Here is a 19,847-nt window from a genome sequence, read left to right as displayed (position 1 = left end):
AATGCAATATGAAAGAACAAATGGTGGCTCTGTCAAGGCCTGGAGTATGCATTTTTCACAGATGATTTACCTTGTCTCACTAGTCCCAGAGAAAATTCTTTCATTTGGAGTCAGAAAAACATGGAACCAATTTAAACCCTGAAATGCTAATCAACTACAATGATGAACATAGGGTATCACCAAATAAATGCGAAAATATTCTATTAAAATGGGAGACACGATTAACTGCTTTTTAAGATATGACCATTCAGGAATAGAGTTTGAGTTAGAAAATGGGACGAGGGTTTTGTTGTAGTTGTTACTGTTCTTAAGATTGTGCTGTGTGAAACATGATGTTACCTAAATACGTCATAGATTCTTTGCAACTACGTTTTATACTCAACCCTTTGTTTTCCAGATTTCCCCATGTGAACAGGGCATGGATCCTTCATGCTTTTTGATGTCTGTTGTCTTTTTAATGATGTCTTCTATTCCAGCCTATTAGCCTGCCACCATACATTGGTCCTTTCTCCTGCAGGAGGGCAATGGTACAGTCTGCAGAGTTTGCAAGTGTGCATAGTTATCTCAGGACGGCGTTGTCAGGGTCTCCTTAGGTAGGTTAACAGGTGTTTCCCTTGGCGCTGCTGAGTTGAGCACTCACTTGGCTGTAAGATTTGGGCAACTTCAGGGTTCTACTAAGGTGCCAAAGAGTTTCCTAAACCATTGTGCCAATTTATATCCGCAATCCCTCCACACACTCAGCAAACTGGACATTTTCCATTTCTGGCATTTCTGGTGGATATAAAGTATGTATTTCCCAGATTTCTACATTAATAGAACTTCTCGTACATTTTTGTATGTCTGTTTATTCTTCTTTCGGGTGCCTGTTTATGAATTTTGCACATTTTTTTCTGTTGAGCGGTGTTTTCCCCCTTAACTATGTTAATTACCAACAGATTTTAATCCTGACCTCGCCCTTGGAGCTCTGGTGAATGTAGTATGCAAATCTTCTTCTCATGGGAAGATTCATAGTCTCAGGAACCCACAGGAGCAGTTCTCTGTCTTGTGAGATCACTATGAATCAGAACTGACTCGGTGGCAATCTGTTTGAAAACTTTTAAAATCTATTATTTGCCACTTCTCAGGATTTGTAGGCACTCACACACACTTCTATGGATATTTTAAGGAACAAAGGTGCTTCCTGTAATGCTCTCCGGTTGATCCATGTTTTTTCTTCGATTCCTGATTTGGGGAATCTTTTTTTTTTTTTAAATCATACCTGCCAACCCAACCCAAATCCCCTGCCTTGAGTCAGCTCTGCGCTCATGGCCACCTTTGATAAGGTTCACTAGGAAGGTAACTCTCTTCCCGAAAGCAGACATCATCCTCATCTCTTTCTCATTGGTCTGATTCACTGACCTTCATGGTAGCAGTGCAATGCTTACCTGACAGCACCACCAGCGCTGCCCACCAAAGGTGGATAAAATAATACAGGTTTTCTTACCGTAACTCTAAAGTCATTTTTCATCTGATTCTAGCTGATTTATTTTGGGCATGGCAGGTAGAACCTCAAGTTTCATTTTTGTTCATGTAAGTAAGTGGTTTTGCCAGTAGCTGTTATTGAATGAACTTCCATTTGTTCCATGAATTGCAAGCTCTTCCCCCTGTCAAAAGTCATCTCTCTCTCTCTCTCTCTCTCTCTCTCTCTCTCTCTCTCTCTCTCTCTCTCTCTTTCTCTCTCTGTGTTCTCTTGCAAAGAAAGTTGATCATTGTGGCCCCCATATAATTTTGGCTTTTCTTCTCCGTGATTTTTATTTCACTCCATTGATCCCATTCGCAAAGAAAGAGTGTGTTTCAGTGACTTTCTACTCATTTCCACTTAAAGGCCTTACGTGATTCTTTGAGCTAGTCTTTCCGTGACTCCTTGGGTGTCTGTTGCTGATGTAAATGGTGACTTTTCTGGAAGGTGAACTCCCTGCAAGCCTGCCTTATAGAGAGGGATGCAGCTGCCTCTTGTATATTGATTTGATTTGGTACCCAACAAACTTGGAAACTCTAATTATTGTAATAAGTTGTAGATTTCTGTAAACGTTGTTTGGTAGTTAGATTTCATGTCAACTTGAGTTTTTATGAAAGTGTATGGGTGGAATCTGATTTGTCAGTCAGGTCACAGCCTGATGATGCCTTCTTATAAGAAGAAACCAAAAATTCCCCTCTTCTTCTGACACTTTGCTTTCTGATTTGCTAGAAATCTGCCTGCTTCTAGGGGCTACCTCATGTCGGTCACCCAACCCAGGCAGCTGTCAGCACCCTGCCATGTGCCCACCAACCTTTGAGCCACATGACTCTGCACCCACTGGCCTACGATCTTCCTGCTTCTCAGTTCACCTTTCTGCATTGTGTCAGCAGCCTACAGCTACCTGGATCTGAAGAGGAACATTTGGAATCTTCAGACTTAGGGACTTGACTTGGACTGGGCTGGGGTGACTTCTTGATATACAATTACTTCTTGATAGAAAACTCTTTCTTATATACAGCTGAATGTCACTGGATTTGTTTTCTAGACAACCTGATGCAACACAATGTGTCTGTTTGCATTCTTTGAAAATTAGTATATTACATGCTCCATATTCAATCTTACAACTAAGGCTTGGTAGTTTTCTTTTGGGACTGGTAAAAAGAGCAGGAGGTTAGGAAATCTTTAAAATTATCAGTGGAAGTCCTTTCATCTTTATCATTATAAGAACACATGTAGACGTTTGTTTTTAAGAAACAACTTTGTTGTTGTGCCTATTTATTTCCCATTGCCATCGAGTTGATTCCAACTCATAATGAACCTATAGGACAGGGTAGAACTGCCCCTGTGGGTTTCTTAGAGAATATCTCTGTATGGGAGTAGAAATCATAGAGTGCAACTTTTCCCGGGGAGCAGCTGGTGGGTTCAAACCATTGACCTTGTGGTTAGCAGCCTGATGTGTAACCCACTACACCACTTGGGCGTCATTCTTCATCATAAAGAACTATGACATTTTGGTAGATGCATGTATCAATCATTCATTCATTTTCCTTGCTGAGTAGTATTCCATTGTAGGAACGTATCATAGTTTATGTAGATTTATCTATTGTTTTGACTGAAAATGGAGCTATGGAGGCAAGTTCATCCCCAAGAGAGCAAGGTGACTAAAGGCCACAGTCTCAGAGATTCCACCAGTATTTCTCTGACTGCTAGCTTGGTTTTTGTTTGCTTGTTTTCAATGATTTTGTCTTCTGTTCCACATTTTCCATCACTCCATCCCAACCTTCTAAGACTGAAAACCAGCCTTTCAGAATGGTTGGTAGTGGTAACGGGCACCCTCTAGTTCGTGTGGCCTCGGGGTCTTGGTTATTGGGGTCCATTCATTTTTTAACATCTATCTTTCATTTTCTTGACTTTGGATGGGGAGAGGCCAATAGTTATACTTTGTTGCTGTTAGGGCCCAATGAGTTGGTTACAAATCATAGCAAACCTATGTCATAACCCAGAGGAAGACAGTTGGCCCAGGCCATTCTCACAACTGTTAGGTTTGAGCTCACTGTTGCAGCCACTGTGTTGATCCATCTTGTCCAGGGTCTTCCTCTTTTTTTTAACCAAGCACGATGTCCTTGTGCCATAGAAGTGTTTAAGACAAGAGTTGCTACTCACCAGAGTAATAAAAATATGGTGTTTTAAATCCCAGCTTAAGAGAAAAAATTTTTCCCTTATGTTTATGGGGCAGTTGCCTAAGAGTTGTATAACAACTTTTTCCTTTATTTCAAAGCACAGTTTTCAATAACTTGCCTGAATTATATGCCTCCTTCAGTTTATTGTAAAAATGTATACATAGTTTCACTACCTTCGATTATTTAAATAAGACAACGAATGAGAAAACACTTTGGATGGTAAGCTTCTACTTAATGAGAAGGGGATATATGCATTGGTAAACACTTTGCACTACTGGCTACCGTCTGTCACCAACTGATATTAGTAGCTATATTTGTGCAATGGTTTATTTTAAAACTAAACTTTAATCGCCGGAATTCTTATTCCAAAAATGTACCCACCAAATGAGCTCACATTTGTAATGTCGAGTCCAAAGAATAATTGAAATAAAGAATATGTTGTCAAATTAAGTAATTTTTACATTAAGTAATTTTACAGTCACCTTTGTATTACTCCCCTCCCCCTGCAAGGAGGTTGTTTACTCTAAACATACTGCGGGAATCACAGCATGATACGGAGCCGGCATCTGGCACATTCCATTATTCCATTATCATCTTCTCATTGCTGTTTTCATTGAGAATACGCACAGGAGAACAGACATGGACTCAGCAATGAACACGTGGACAAATCATTGACATCAAAGACTTTCTTAGAGTTGGGCAACCATCTCCACCTCCCCTCGGGAATTGTCCCTCGCTCTCTAGTAAGATACACTCACGGTCCCATAAGTTATCTCTCTTCTCCTCTGAGACGCTGTGGTCCATTTGATCTCACATAGGTAGATCTTAAAACAGCACAAAACTCAAGGCAGACATTCTTTATGGTTAAACTGAACTACTGTGGGCTTTTAAGAAGACTTTAGGAAGTATTTTTAGCATAAAGTTTGGTATAACATTAAGGCTTAAAGATATCTCTGGTCAATCATTTAAGAGATTCATCCAGCCTCAAAGGTTCCAGAAAGTGTAGATCCATGATTGCTTAAAATTCCGTTTTTGCACTTTTCCCATTTTGATCAGGATTCTCTATCAACTCTTTGGCACCGTTCATTATTAATTGTGAATATACGTTGATTCTGGAATTTGTCCTCCTGGATTGCCTTTGAGACAACCCCCCCAGAACTCAAGGTCATATCTGATAGAGCCATTTATGTTACTAGGTGTGTTCTCCTTGGAGTAGATAATACTCCCCAAAACCAAATCACTCAGCGAATCGATTCCAACTCTTAGCTAGGCTCTAGGACAGAGTAGAGCTGCTCAGTCGGGTTTCCTAGATAGACTCATCCTCCTCCCACAGAGCTGCTGGCAAGGGCTACTTTGCTGTTGGGTTCTCCTTCTCCCTACTGAAGCCCAAGGGAGGAGGTCAGATGAAGCCCACTCACCCTTTACCCCAAGAATCCCCACACACGGCAGCAGTGAACAGAAAGCCAGGATATAGTCCCTGGTCCTCAGCAACAGCTCTCCTCAGCCAGCAGCTACATCTCTCTTCAGTTCGCAGCCTCTCAGCCATGGCCCCTGGCGCGCTGACTCTGTGGGCTGCTCTGTCTACCAGTCTCACAGTGTCCCTGCTGCTTCTCTGTTCTGCCTCATGGTCTCGTAGCCTCGACCTCAGTGCCACCACTTCAGACGGAGATCTCAGAGTGCTCCAGTTCCAGTGAGCCTCAGATTTCTCTCTCTGCTCCTGCTTCAAAGATGGCGCATCCATGTACTAGTCAGCGGGTGGTAACGAAAACAAGCAAATATCTCTGTTAGTGTTACACACCCCTATTGGGAGGGTCCCATCCCCACCCTCCCAGTAATTTGGTGGGAGTTACGCCACATGGATAGAAGAGCCACATTGAGGAATTTCACTCCAACACACAGTCTAATGCAAAACCAACCGAAATGTGGTACGTTAATATGGCCTTCCTAGCCAGAACCGCATGTGTGAGGTATTCCAATGCTGGACTCTGTGGCTGTGGTTGCGTTTCTGAGGGTGTTTGCTACTGGAATGCAAGCCCGGCTTCAGTAGAGGGTGTTCATTAAGTCATGGCTTTTTACCTGAGGGCATCTTTAACTCGACTCGTCTAGAGGATGTGAATAAAGACACCGCCCTTTGTTTTCCTGTGGAGGTATTAACTTTCCTAATAAACCCCTGTCGACCCCTTGTCTGTCAGTTTGTCTTACTGTGGTGGCTTGTGTGTTGCAGTGACACTGAAAAGCTATGTCACTGGTATTTCAAATGCCAGCAGGGCCCCCCCAAAGGTAACCGAAAAAGAATCCACCTGCATTTGAATGATGGTGCTGGAGAAAAATGCAGAAAGCACCGTGGACTGCTGAAGGACAAACAGATCTGCCTTGGAAAAAATATGGCCAGAATGCTCCTTAGAAGCAAGGATGGCAAGACTTCATCTTATGTACTTTGGACATATCGTCCGGAGAGGCCAGTCTCTGGAGAAAGGCATCATGTTTGGTAATGTGGAGGGGCAGCAAAGAAGAGGGAGCCTTCAATGAAGTGGACTAACACAGTGGCTGGACCCATGGTTCAGTCATAGGGACAAGAGTGAGATGGCGTGTGACCAGGTACTGTTTCCTTCTGTTGGCACAGGGTAACGAAGGGCTGGAACCCCCATGATGGCACCTATCACCACCAACAACAACCTTAGCCTTGAGTACTGTCGGTGAGTCCTGTGTCGCCATGGCAGTGGGTTATTGAATGAGGAACAGTTGGTGCCAATAGGTAAAGAACAAGGGACCCTGGAGGCCTGTCTGATCCCTGCCCTGTGGCAATAGGGAAGCCAGAGGAGGTCAGATACCGGATGGCTACCCTCCAATGTCACTCACCACACACACCTACCATGCCAGCAGGGCTTTGGGTGTGAGCAACTTTTCCTTCTGTTCAAAGGGTCACTAGGAACTGAAACCAACTGGACACCACCTGGCAGCCTTCTTGCCTGAAGGAGCTCTGCTGGCCACTGGTTCAGGCTCCTGAAACATCACCGACAGCCCAGTGGTCCTTTTCCACCCACAGTTCCATGGGAGAAAAAGGCACGGAAGTCTGCTGTCACCATTTACCACCTTAGACACCCAAGGGGGCATTTTTCATCAGGCTTCTAGGGTCTCCAGGTGTTGAAATCAACCCCATGGTCGTGGTGTGGTTTTGTTGTTGTTTCAATTTGTTTCACTCAGAAGTCTTTCCTTTGATGCAAGAGTGCATGCAGATTTGACATTTTGGGAGAGGGGTGACCTATGAACAGTGTGAGCTCTCCTTGACTCTTTGTCAGAAGCAGCCTTCAGAGCCTGAGAGTCTGCGCAGACGCCTTTCCACCTCCCGCCTCAGCGCCCCCGGCGCTCCCACTTCCTATGAACACTGGTAGCTGGTGCTAAAGTTCTCACTAATTGCTTTATCATTTCATAAAGAGGCATTGATTGCTAACATAATTTCCCCCTTCCTCTGAATTATGCACTCCTTTTATGCAAAGTAACTACTTCAGACCCCTTTCCACTTCTCACCCCACTTTTTCCTTCTACTCCTCCCCAGCCACACTCCCCTCCCTCTCCTCCCTCCCCCCCCTCCATGTGGAAAGAATTCAGGTGTTTATTGGCATTGATGCTTCCTTGAATGCATCAACCTATTTGTTTGCATGAAGTAATAATGACTATTGTTTAGTTCCTCGGCTAACATGTCCGTTTTCTTTACGGCCTTTCTAGAAGCTTTTTATTGGGTTCTTGTCACTCCGAGAGCTCATTTAACATGACGCTGTGTGGTCAGTTCCCAGGACCCGACTCTCAGGCTTCAGTCATCTTTAGGACCATAGGCTCCACATATGCAGCTATTGTGTCCGTCCTTCCTCTTGGGGATTCCCCTTTGGGAGTTCAGACCCTCTACTGAGCCAGCTCTGAAGTCTTTTCTATTTCAAATCCTTTTATTGGGGGATCCTACAGCTCTTATCACAATCCACTCATCCATCCATCCATTGTGTCAAGCATATTTGTGCATTTGTTGCTATCATCATTTTCAAAACATTTTCTTTCTACATTAGCCTTTGGTATTAGCTCCTCATTTTTCCCTCCCTCTCCTGCCCTCCCTCACAAACCCTTGATAATTTATAAATTGTTTTTTTTTCATGTCTTCTACTGACCAATGTCTCCCTTCACCCACTTTTCTGTGGTCTGTTCCTCAGGATGGGGGTTATCTGTAGATCATTGTGATGGACTCTCCCTTTCTCCCATCACCTTGAGACCTTTTTCTAGTGATGGGTTTTCTGCTGCTGATGTGTCCAAAGTGCATGAGAAGAAATGGCAGGACAACATATTTCTACACACAGTAATCCCTGCAAATCTCACTGATTGGATAAAAACCCAAGCTAACCTAACTGCCATTTGGTCAATTCCAACTCATAGAAACTGTAGGATGGAGTAGAATTGCCTGGTGGGTTTCCCAGACTGCTACTCTTTGTGAGAATGGAAAGTCTCTCTTCCTCCTGCGGGGCGCTGGTTGTTTAGAACTGCTGGCCCAGTGATTAATAGCACAACTCACAACCCAGCACGTCACCACGGATCCTCCTACCTTCATAGGAGAATTAAAAAATAGAGCTAGACTAGGAAAAGTGGCCAGGATAATTGTATAATCTGAGCCTAACAATGGTGAAGATGGCACAGGATCTGGCCAGGTGCAGTCTCTCAGTGTGCTGTGCACAGGGTCGCTAGGGGAACCGACTAGATGACACCTCACAGCAACGACAGGCAAACTATGTTTGCAAAGCTCTCATTTCCAGCCTCAGAAACCCTCGGGGGTCAGTCACTGTGAGTCTCATTCCTCTCTGCAGCGGGTTTGTGTTCTGAGGGGATGGGCTTGATCGCAGAGGATGGGAATCTGCTGTGAGTTGTATAAACCCAGCCTGTAATAACGGTTGCATCTGCCAACTGACATCTCTATTGTTATCGGAAAAGAAAGCCATGTGTTATATTGTCTGTAGGATAATTGACTTTAGAGATACTTCCCTGTGAATGGTGTGCCATATGCGTGTCTTTGCACGTTAGCTGTATTCTTTACCCTGAAACCCATTAAAAATCCCATTGCCTTCTGATTCCATCTCAGAGAGATGCTGTACAGCTGAATAGAACTGTCCCCACAGGCTTGTTCTGCTACATTCTTTGTTTTGTTTTCTTTGTAGATCTCATTGCCCCCAGCTTCATCAAGCCTTTGGCTGGAATCCCAGTGGCATCCCTGTAACGTTTGAAGTAACTGCTCAGAGTAAACTTAGGTGCCAGTTTCATGAGTTTTGATTAATGTTGAGCGTTGGTGTATTTATTGGTTATGTATTTACAGATTTTGAGCGTTCTGGAATCCTCACCCCACACTTGGCTCTCAAGTAGGTTTACATCAGACACCTTGCTGACACAGGTTTTGAGCTGGACATTCAGTTGAGTGAAGACAAAAGGAACCATTCGACTCAAACAGACCCTATTCATGTTCTCAGGTGCCATCGGGTCAGTTTGGTCCCATAGTGACCCTATGCACAACGCAATGACGCACTGCCCAGTGGTGAACCGTCCCCACAACCGTTCCTCTGCTTGAGGCCATGGTTGCAGCCACGGTATCAGTCCATCTCCTTGGGGAGTTCCTCTTTTTCCCTGCCCCTCCACTCGACCAAGGCAGACCCCAGGAAGCCTTTGGACGGGGACATTCCAGTATGGGAAACTCAACTAGCTAGAGAAAGTCATTCCGGATAAGAGCAGCACAATCATACTGTGGCCTGGCATCTAGTGATCGATTGTTATTTCTAATACAGGAAAGATGGAGTTGTCGGTACGGAAGGATCTGGAGATTTCTCCCCAATTACCTCCGTGCATAACATTTGGAGTAATTAAAAAAAGCAACGAGCAACCCGCATCTTTCAAAGCCGTGATTGTAGATTGTGTGAGAATATCATTACTCTCTCTATAGCCTGCTTTTTCTGCTTTAGGAAAAGATTTCTCAGTCTTGCAATGTTGTTGAGTAAAACTCCAGCTATCTGCATCATCTTGGGTTAGCACAGACACCCCCATTCATATTCATATTTATGCTAAAGATCTAGTAAATCCATTGCATGCTGGGTATTTGGGAGACTACAAACCCAGTTTCCCAAAGAAGCTTAATTTGATTAGACTCCCAGGAGGATATTGCTTTTTATTGAATCATTTTTCCCCCAGTGAGTTTCTCCTGAGCACAAAAGCAGCGTTAAAAATAGATCAAAGATGGCTTGAATTATGTAGAGCGTTCGTACGTTATTTCTTATTTATGAACTAGAGAAGAATGTTCCTCCCGATTTGTCTCTCTCTGTGTAGCTGCATACAATGTAGTTCCTTGAAAGAAGGCTCTGGCTTTACAGAGTTTGCTTTTTTTTCTCCTTCCCACCACATTAATCATCTGTTTACTAGCCATCTTGTAGACATAATGGTGCCTGTTAAGAAAGAAGAAGACAAGCAAACAAAAAATTTATATTTTACAAACCTGATGGTGGTTTACAGCTAAGGATTGTTCCCTGAGATTGTAGTTTCCACTGAGCCAGCATTTCCGTTTCCACTTGTGAACATAGCTTCCCGTCTATGCTGTTTGCCACCAAGTCTACACTGACTCCTGGGGACCCCATGGAGGTCAGGGTTGAACTTGGCTTCCCAAGTTCAGCTCCTTTGTTTAGCAATGAATTTCCAGGACTTTTTTTTTTCATAGTTTTGTTCCCACTTTATCCACATGCCATACAAATCAATAATTGATTCATATCAAGAAGAGTTGCATAATTATCACCTCAATCGATTCTGAGACATATTCTTCCTTGTACTCACTGTGACTCATGTAATTACATATATTTTTCCTAATTGTGGCAAAAATATACACAACAAAACACAATTTAACTTCTACATGTATGATTCAGGACCATTGATCATACTGTTTTTGTTGTACAGCCATTATTGATATCCCTCTACAAATTGTTCCCCCATTAACATAAAGGGGGGTACCCAAGTAAACCCAGAATTGCATTGGGCGAGGCAGAGCAGAGCTTTCATGGTACCTATTTTTTCCTCTAGGTGAAACTCACTCTGAGCTATGCACCCACTAGCACTGCCTGGAAAGGTTCTCTCTGGTCACAGTGAATTTTTTTGTAAAAACAGTTCCACTTGAACCTCATTTTTTGTGCGGGTCAATTTAAGAGAACAGTGGTGTGTGGCTGTGAAATTTTCTTTCCTGGTTGGGAAAAATGCCGCAGAAACCGTTGTGATGTTGAACACAGCCTACAAGGACAGCACTATGGGAAAAACTCAAGTATCTGAGTGGTTTTCTCTTTTCCAATTGACATGTCAATTGATGACAAACCTTGTTCTGGGTGTCTGTCAACTTCCCGAATGAACAAGAATATCCACTTGCAGTGCACTTGGAGTTCATTCCACCAGGTCCTTCTGTTAGCCAGGCTTTCTAAGTAGAGGTTCTGAAAAGATTCATAACAGTGTGCGATGAAAAAGGTCTAATTTGTGGCTAGACGAGGGACTAGTTTTGCCACCACGATGATACACCTGCTCACGCAGCCGTATTGGTCAGCACTTTTCAGCAAGAAATAGCATTGCCTCTCTTGTCCCATGCACCTTACTTGACTTCACTCCGTGCAACTTCTTTTTGTTTCCACAAATGAAGAGGGACAAGAAAGGACGGCGATTTAATGACGTAGAAGAGGTGAAGAAAAAAAACGAGGGAGGTGCTGTCAGCCATCCAAACAGATGAGTTTGAAAAATGTTCCCAGGAATGGAATCACAGACTTGACAAATGTATTAAGTGTAATGGAGAGTGCTTTGAAAGTGATATGGTTGCAGAGCTTTAGGGGAGGGAATTCCGTTGTTGTTGTTGTTGTTGTTGTTGTTTTGTTTTTTGTGGGGAAATCCCTCTTAAACTCAATGGCTCTTAAGCAAAAGCTTTTCCTCCTTCACCCATGGCAGCTGTTAATCAAGGTTGGTTTCTTTCTTTCAGTAGTTTTATTGACGTAATATTCACATACTATACATTTTCATGGTTAGAGCACTTTTAAAAACAGTTGTATATACATCATCACAGTCAATTCTAGTGCTCTCTGCCACTTCCAGCATTCGGTTTGCTTCCGAAATCCCCTCACCCTCCTCACCCCTATGCCCCTCCCACATCCCCAGTACACCATTGGATCAGTTATTGTCTATGCCTCCATTCCTCTCGTGCTTCCGCAACTAGGAAACCCAAGAGAAACAATAAGAAGACAGAACAAAACACAATGGAGAAAATAATGATAATATAAAGATAAAAGTAAAAATGAAGTGTTATCAAGAAAAGACCACCATCAATATTTAAAAGGCCAGAAAGGAAATTTCTGTCCTGGAGTAGGTGAGAAATACTTCAGCCTAGAGTAAATTCAGGTTGGGTAAAATGGGAGGTCAGTGGAACAATTATGTCATATTATACCATGATTTGACCCAGCATCGTGAAGTTTGCAATAATGTGTCTGCTAATAAGGCTCTTCAAGTCCCCTGCCTGTGGCTAGAGGAGATCTGCCAGAGGTTTACTCTAACAACTCTGCAGTCGGATTTGGGGCTCCCTCTTCCCTCCATAGCCTTCTATAAATTTGGTGTTCACAATTTAAGCTCTGATACTGTCCCCGTCATCATATTTGGATTTTGTTGTTGTTGTCTTTGGATCACACAGGCTGGTGTGCTTCTTCCATGTGGGCTTAGTTGATGCCTTGTTTAGATGCCTGCTGTTTTAAGACCCCAGACACTATTCAGATTGATAGCTGGGCACCATCTGCTTTCTTCACCACACTTGGCTGTAGCACCCTTATTTTCTGTGATCTCTTCATGAAGGCAAATATGGGGCAGGGCCAAGTTATAAGAACTAATTGTTTTCGGATTGGGCTAGAAGTACGTGGGAGCCCAGACTCCATCTCCTTGTCCACAGGTTATGAAGGACTCCAGTTCTCTTTGGCAGTCGTATTATTACAAAACCCACAAGCACAAGAAACAACAACAAACAACAATCAAAAGAGAAAAACAAAAGGGAAAATATTAACAATCATCATTTCCCTGGAGTATAAGGTAATTTCATTGATAACATCAACGATTTTTCAGTGATATCGTTTTTAAGATACTGTTGATATGAGAAGTTTATGTCAGTACAGTCCAACTGCAAGCTGCAGTCCACAAGTTGTGCTTTGTGCCGACTGATTTCTTTATTGATTGAGCTGTGTTTACACGGAGCATGGGGATTGGTACTACGGAACAATTTCCTGTGTCACTTCTTACAGGTGCAGGTCTTTGCAACCTGTGTTATTAATGAAGGTGGAGCATTGAGATACTACGCATATGGAGGTGCTGGGATCCTGTTCATTGGACACCCACTAAGGCAGGAGTCCCACCAAAGGTCCAGTGACTGTCATTTCCAAAGTCCTGGGGTGACCACCCTTTACTTCTCCCAAAGTCCAAGGGTGCAGGTAGTTTTAAGGTAGGGCCCATTTCCTTGAGTTGGGCTTCTACGTTGTGTCTTTCCAATGTGGCCCTTGGGGGAGCTATGTTGCCTGTGAGGACGAGGTCATTTTTTGCAAGGATCCTATGGGTGGACTCAAGTCTCTGACTAACTGGTTAGCAACCAAGCACGTAACCCAAGAATTCCACACACAGCACCACAGGTTCTGAACTGGGGGGTGACACAGATTTCAGTCCCCTTTGGCCAGGTGCCAGTCCCCTTATATCACTTGTCTCAGAGCCAGAGGCTGCAGAATATCCCTAGATGTCCTTGTTTTCTGGATCTCCGCACACTGCAAACACTCACCTGCCCCGCAGAATGCAGTGGGAGCCTGCAGTTGCCTTTCCACATATTGTCCTGACCTTGCACCTGTCTGCTGCCACCTTTTAGAGCAGTGGTTCTCAACCTTCCTAATGCCACCACCCTTTCATACAGTTCCTCACGCTGTGCTGACCCCCCAACCACAGAATTATTTTCATTACTACTTCATAACTGTCCTTTTGCTACTGTTATGAATTGAGCGGCCCCTGTGAAAAGGTTGTTCAATCCACAAAGGGCTCGTGACCCACAGGCTGACAACTGCTGTTTTAGAGGATCAGAAATATGAAGCCAGTAACAGAAATGGCCTACCCCCAAACATTTCTGCCCCACTCCCAGAAGCCTCTGAGGCTTCCTCGCTACTGGTAAGGGGCAGCTAAGATTTGGCAGAAACAGATTCATTAAAAAACTGCCTGTCTTCATCAAAACAAAAAATCTTACCATAGTGAATGAGGGGGGAGTGTACAGTAGAGACCCAAAGCCCATTTGTAGGCCACTGGAGATCCCCTTGCAGAGGGGTCTCGGAGGGGAGACAAGCCAGACAGGGTGCGATGTAGCAATGATAAAAAATACAACTTTCCTCTAGTTCCTAAATGCTTCCTGTCCCTCTCCCCCCAAAAATCATGATCCCAATTCTACCTTGCAAGTATGGCTAGACCAGAGGATGTACACTGGTACAGATAGGAACTGGAAACCTAGGGAATCCAGGGCAGATGATCCCTTCAGGACCAGTGGTGAGAGTGGCGATACTGGGAAGGTAGAGGGTGAGTGGGTTGGAAAGGGGGAACCGATTACAGGGATCTACATGTGAACTCCTCACTGGGGGATGGACAGCAGAAAAGTAGGTGAAGGGAGATGTTGGACAGGGCAAGATATGACAAAATAATAATTTATAAATTATCAAGGGCTCATGAGGGAGAGCGGAAGTTGGGAGGAGAAAAAAATGAGGACCTGATACCAGGGCCTTAGGTGGAGAGTAAATGTTTTGAGAATGATGAGGGCAATGAATGTACAAATGTGCTTTACACAATTGATGTATGTATGGATTCTGATAAGAGTTATATGAGTCCCTAATGAAATGATTAAAAAAAAAAAAAACAACTCCCTGCTTCAACAACTGGGAGATTTCTTCTGTTTAGCATTGGTTACTGCTCACTTCTCAGTGACCCCCTAGTGCATACCTGGGTGCATGGCCACTGTCCCTTCTGGCCCTTGGTTCACACTCACGTCGTCACTGCCCATTTCCCATGTGGCCCCTGGCTCAGACTATCCACAGATGACTACATAGACTGGTTACCATTCCAGTTCCTGACAGGCACCATCCTGAATGTATGCCCAGACTGGTCTGGGGACCCTGACATTCATGTCTCTGGCCCAGATGGTCACAGGCCATGCCCCGGCCACAGATTCTTACCACCTCCTGTAGTTTCCCAGGAAGTGTTCCCACCATTCCTATCACCACTCCATTCCCTCTGGTCGATTTCCATCACTTGGACTCTTTGAGATTCACGTCAGAGGGAAGGCTACCTCCTAAAGACTGATCAGTAGACATTTCATTTTGTAAGTGAGCCGTCGGGGAGTAAACACTGCTCACGCCTGGGTCTCTGAGTTTTGCTTCATGAGCCGGAAGCATCTGAACAAATGAGAAGCCAATGAGTCCTCCTTGAAGAGCTGGGATTTGAGGCTCCCTGAGTAGGCAGGATGTTCCCCCAAATCCCCCCCGCATAGAGCCCCAGGCAGCCCGGGCTTGACGTCACCCGCAGGGCTCCCTTGATGGATGATATTGTCACTCGATTCCAAGTACAACCGCAGGAGCAACAGTATGCTCATTCTTCCTGAACCTTGTGTGAGAGGCTGGGGCGTAGGGACCGATGGTGAACATGGCAGTGATTGATAATCCCCTGGGATCTTTTAAATGTGCCTCTTCCTATGTATGCGCACACTGCATTGTCGGCGTCCCACAACCCCTCATCGGTGCTGCAGTGTGATGTATGATTCCACTTTATTTCCTTTCCTAGAAAATTCGTTAAGGTCTGTTTAGAAAAGCACTCGGGGGCCGTGGTTGTCATTGTTGTTGTCAGGGACTGTTGAATCTACCACTCATACTGCCGCTTGTACAACAGAACAAAACTCCGCCCGGCGCTGCGCCAACATCACAATTGTTATATTTGAGCCCATTGTCCCAGCTTCTGTGTCACTCCATATCCTGGAGGGTCTTCCTCTTTGGCCCAGTGGCTAGGAGTTGGGCTGTGATTGGCAGTCAGCAGTTCAAAACCACCAGCCACTCCGCAGGTGAAAGAAGGGGTTTTCTACTCCTATAAAGAGTGACAGTCTCAGAAACTCATACGGGCAGTTCTGCCCTGTCCTGTTGGGTCTTTCCGAGTCAGCATTGACTCGATGGCAGTGAGTGAGTAAATCTTCACAGGAACTGACAGCATCAACTTTCATGGGGGTGGGTGGAGAGGAAGGGTTTGCACCTAGGACTGGCTCCAAGCCTAAGCCTGGGGCTACACACACACACACACACACACACACACACACACACACACACGAACCTTCAGGCCCTGAGAGGTATCAGTGCCCTGCCACGTTTCCACAAACTTGGGATCCACACCACTCTGCATCCACTTGCCTATGATATCTCTGCATCCTGATCCACTTTTCTGCATCACCTGCCTGTAGCCACACGAGTCTGAGGCAGTTTGGGCTTGCGTTGGACTTACAGATTTGAGTTTGGCTGGGACGCCTTCTGGCTATACAGCTCCTTGTCATACCATACGAGTGACATGCACTTTGTTTCTCTAGACTACCCAGCCCAGCGCAATAAGTCAATATTAATGGGAAAAACAGAACTGGTTATAAATATATATATATATAAAACTATCCAGTGTATATCAGAAGTGGACACTGTCCCTCAGGGTTTTCAGTGGCTGTGACCTTTCCAAGGTAGAGAGTTCACTAACCCCCCCCACCCAAGTGGGCTCAAACTGCCAGCCCTTTGGTTAGCAGTGAATGCTTAACAGTGGACACCTCCCAAGGACTCCAAAGACTCAGTAGTGCACCATGTATTTAATATTGGCACTTAAACAGATCATTGAGCCTCTGCATACTGGAGTACAGATTGTCGATTTGGTCTGGCAGACAAGATAATAGTACATGCTATATGACTCGTTTTCTGTTTTCTGTGATTGACCTAGGGGTCCCAGGTACCCTGCTCCAAAAATCCTTGCCTCGTGATTTTGGACAAGTCACTGTACCTCCATGCTTCTGATTTTGTTCTGACATCAATTCGTTCCCCATCAATCACAGACCTCTAAGATTCTAATAACAACCCTGAGCTCACAATTGGGAGATAGGTTACCTTTGTTTTCCGAAGCATCACCACAGACAACCATCAACTCTATTATCCACATTGTCATTCCACACACTACCAGGCTCTTTGGGCCCCAGGGAGACCCTGTCTCATCAGCACTCCCAGCACTGTCTCCATGCGAATCTCCTGCCCTCACACACAGCCCACGGATATCACAAACCCAGCATTTCCTGTTCATTCTGATCTCACAACCTGCCCAGGATAAGATGGTAGGCGAAGTCTCCCCATCCTTTCTTCTAGCTTTTAGCTGTACTTCTTTTATCTCAATTCTGTTTAAAACTGAGTCTCTGGAGAAATGAGAATGCTCTCAGCAGGTATTTCCTAAGACCCACCAGCTGCTCTGCTTGAGCAAAACAGAAGTTTTTACAGCTTTGGTGAGGTAGTTTATTGTGCCAACCTGGCCGATAAACGCATGTGGGGTTTATTGAAAGGCGGAGGGATAAATGACTTGGTGAGCCTCACCTTTCTAGTTCTCAGGTCTCTTGCTTTCTGATGGTCGGATCAGGGTGCAGCTGCCTTAGCCAGTTCCCTGCTTCAGCTGTTAAGACTCACTTTCTGCAAGCCATCTCTGAGGAGAAGCTGCATGGACCTACCCCAATGCAGCCCTGGCTGCTGGAGCAGCCGTGTGGAGACCCCTCCCAGTGCTGAGATGCTTACCCTTTCACTGATTCCGCTTTCCCCCTCCAGTTGGCATCATTGCCTCTGTTTTGTGAGACAGAGTAGGACTTTGTGGATTGGTGGCAGACATATGGGTTAATGGTGGACTTTGGATTGGGATGTTTTCTTGATGTGAACTTAACCTTTATATAAAAATTTCTCTTAAATATGAGTTTCTGTGGATTTGTTTTTCTAAAGTACCCAGATTAACACACTTGGAAACCACAAGAGGGGCAGTTCTACTCTGCCCTGTAGGGCCACTGTGAGTCATAATCAGCCATGAGTTTGCTTTTTCGGTTTTCAGACACAAAGGCATAGAGTCAGTGTGTTGATGCATGGGCGCACAGCAGCTCAGCAATGGATGGCTCTCGACTCCAGAGTTCAGAATAGGAACTGTGCTATGGACGGTGTGGGGGTGGGTGGGATGGATGGGTGGGGGGCACAGTCTCATGCACCTCTCCTCCCCTTCTGCACATACTCCTCTTGCTCCAGGGCCCTGGCCTGGGTGCTTTGTCTGGGAGGCTGTCATGGAATCCCCCAACTAAGGAGCGTGCTGGTTATGCAAATGCAAAGCTGTTGGAAAAGTGGCCCTCATAAATCATGATAGGCAGCAGCGCTTGGTGAAAAAGAAAAAAGTGCAGAATGCTGCAAAAGCCGAGCCTGCTGGCCCCGCAGAACTGTAGCTAAGTCCACCACAGGGGGCACAGCTGTGACCGCCTGGGCAGAGTCTCTCCTGGCTGCCTTGCCCAGACCCCCATCCTCCAGGGCCTGATGATCTCCCGTCTACCTAACTACTCCCCGTGACAAGATGCTCCGTCCCTTCCTAACAAGAGTCCTTATTCCTTCACTTTTAATTTTTAACAGGTTTATCGACATCATTCACGTATCCTACAACTCAGCGGTTTGATCATAGTAAAGAGAGTTGCACAATCATCACCAGAAATTGATTTTAGAACATTTCCTTCTTTTTGGACTCACTATGATTATTAGCTCCCCAGTTGCTTCTAAGCTCCGCTGCCATAACCCTAAGAAACTATTGATCCAGTTACTCTTTCTATAGATTTACCTGTCCTGAATTTCAGCATCTCACACACACACAAAACCTCACGAAACATCCAAACAATGATAACAAACTAAAACAGAGAAACACTTCAATTGGAAAGAAAGCATAAAATGATAAAAATCAAGAACTAATAGACTACCTGAGAGACTAAAGTATTCAGGTTACATTTTTTTTTTTACCCAGCTATGTCGGCATTGGCTGGCTGCCAGGAGCCTTTCTCGTGTCAGGTCTGAGTGTACTCGGACTTCTGCACCAGTAGCCAGGAGCTTGACTCCAAATCCAAAGGTATTTTTGTGACAGTCTGGAATGAAAAGCCTTCATTCCTCTGGCTAAAGGAATTTCAGCCACCTGCAAAGAGGGGACCAGTTGTGGTCTCGGACGGGAAGGAGCAGCGAGGGGCGTGCCAGTCATTGCTTTGCTTTGCTGGCAGACCCCGTGAGGGTGCTGGGGCTACTGAATGCAGCCTCTTTACCCAACAACAAACACGACTCTCTTCCCAAGGTAGACTTTGACTCATGGCGACTCCATCCTCCTGCATCCCCGCCCTGCTCTACCAGGGCAGAGATCTTCATCAGGGTTACAATGGCTCATTTGGGGGCAATAGATTGCCAGACCTTTCTTCTGAGGTACCTCTAGGGAAACTGGAATCTCCGATTGTTCTGGTTGGCAGCAAAATAACCTTCCCCTTTGCACCGCTCAGAGATCCCTGCCCCAGAAACCCCCACCAAAAGCCAGCCCCCACCCTCTTCAGGGGCTGGAGAAACAGACTCGCACCACAAAGGAATCTGACCCCATTTGGGAAGTGATGCTACAGATGTTTGGGGGAGAAGGCATTCCTGGCTGTTTTTCAGCAAGTCCTTCTCCTAGTGCTGTGGGTTAGGCATTGGGCTGCTGGCCACAGCATCGGTGGTTCAAATCCACTAGTCACTCCAAGGGAGAAAGATGAGCCATGTGTTCCCAAATTTTTTTTCCAGATTTTGATAGCCACAAGTATTCCTTAGCTTGTAGATGTATCGTCACGTGGTGAACCTTCTGTCTGTCTCTGCCTCCTCTCTTTTTATGAAGACACCACTCTGGTGATAGTTGGATGTATGGCTTCATGTTCATGATAACATCTTCAGAGACCCTCTTTCCAAACAGATATGTTTACAGGCACTGAGTGGTAGGATATCCTTTTAGATGGCCACAATTCAGTTTTAAAAATCAGTAAAAGACAAGAAAGG

This window comes from Tenrec ecaudatus, chromosome 2 (assembly GCF_050624435.1).
Source record: "Tenrec ecaudatus isolate mTenEca1 chromosome 2, mTenEca1.hap1, whole genome shotgun sequence".
Classification (NCBI taxonomy): domain Eukaryota; kingdom Metazoa; phylum Chordata; class Mammalia; order Afrosoricida; family Tenrecidae; genus Tenrec; species Tenrec ecaudatus.
The sequence above is the reverse complement of the archived record's forward strand: the minus strand, read 5'-3'. Positions refer to the sequence as shown.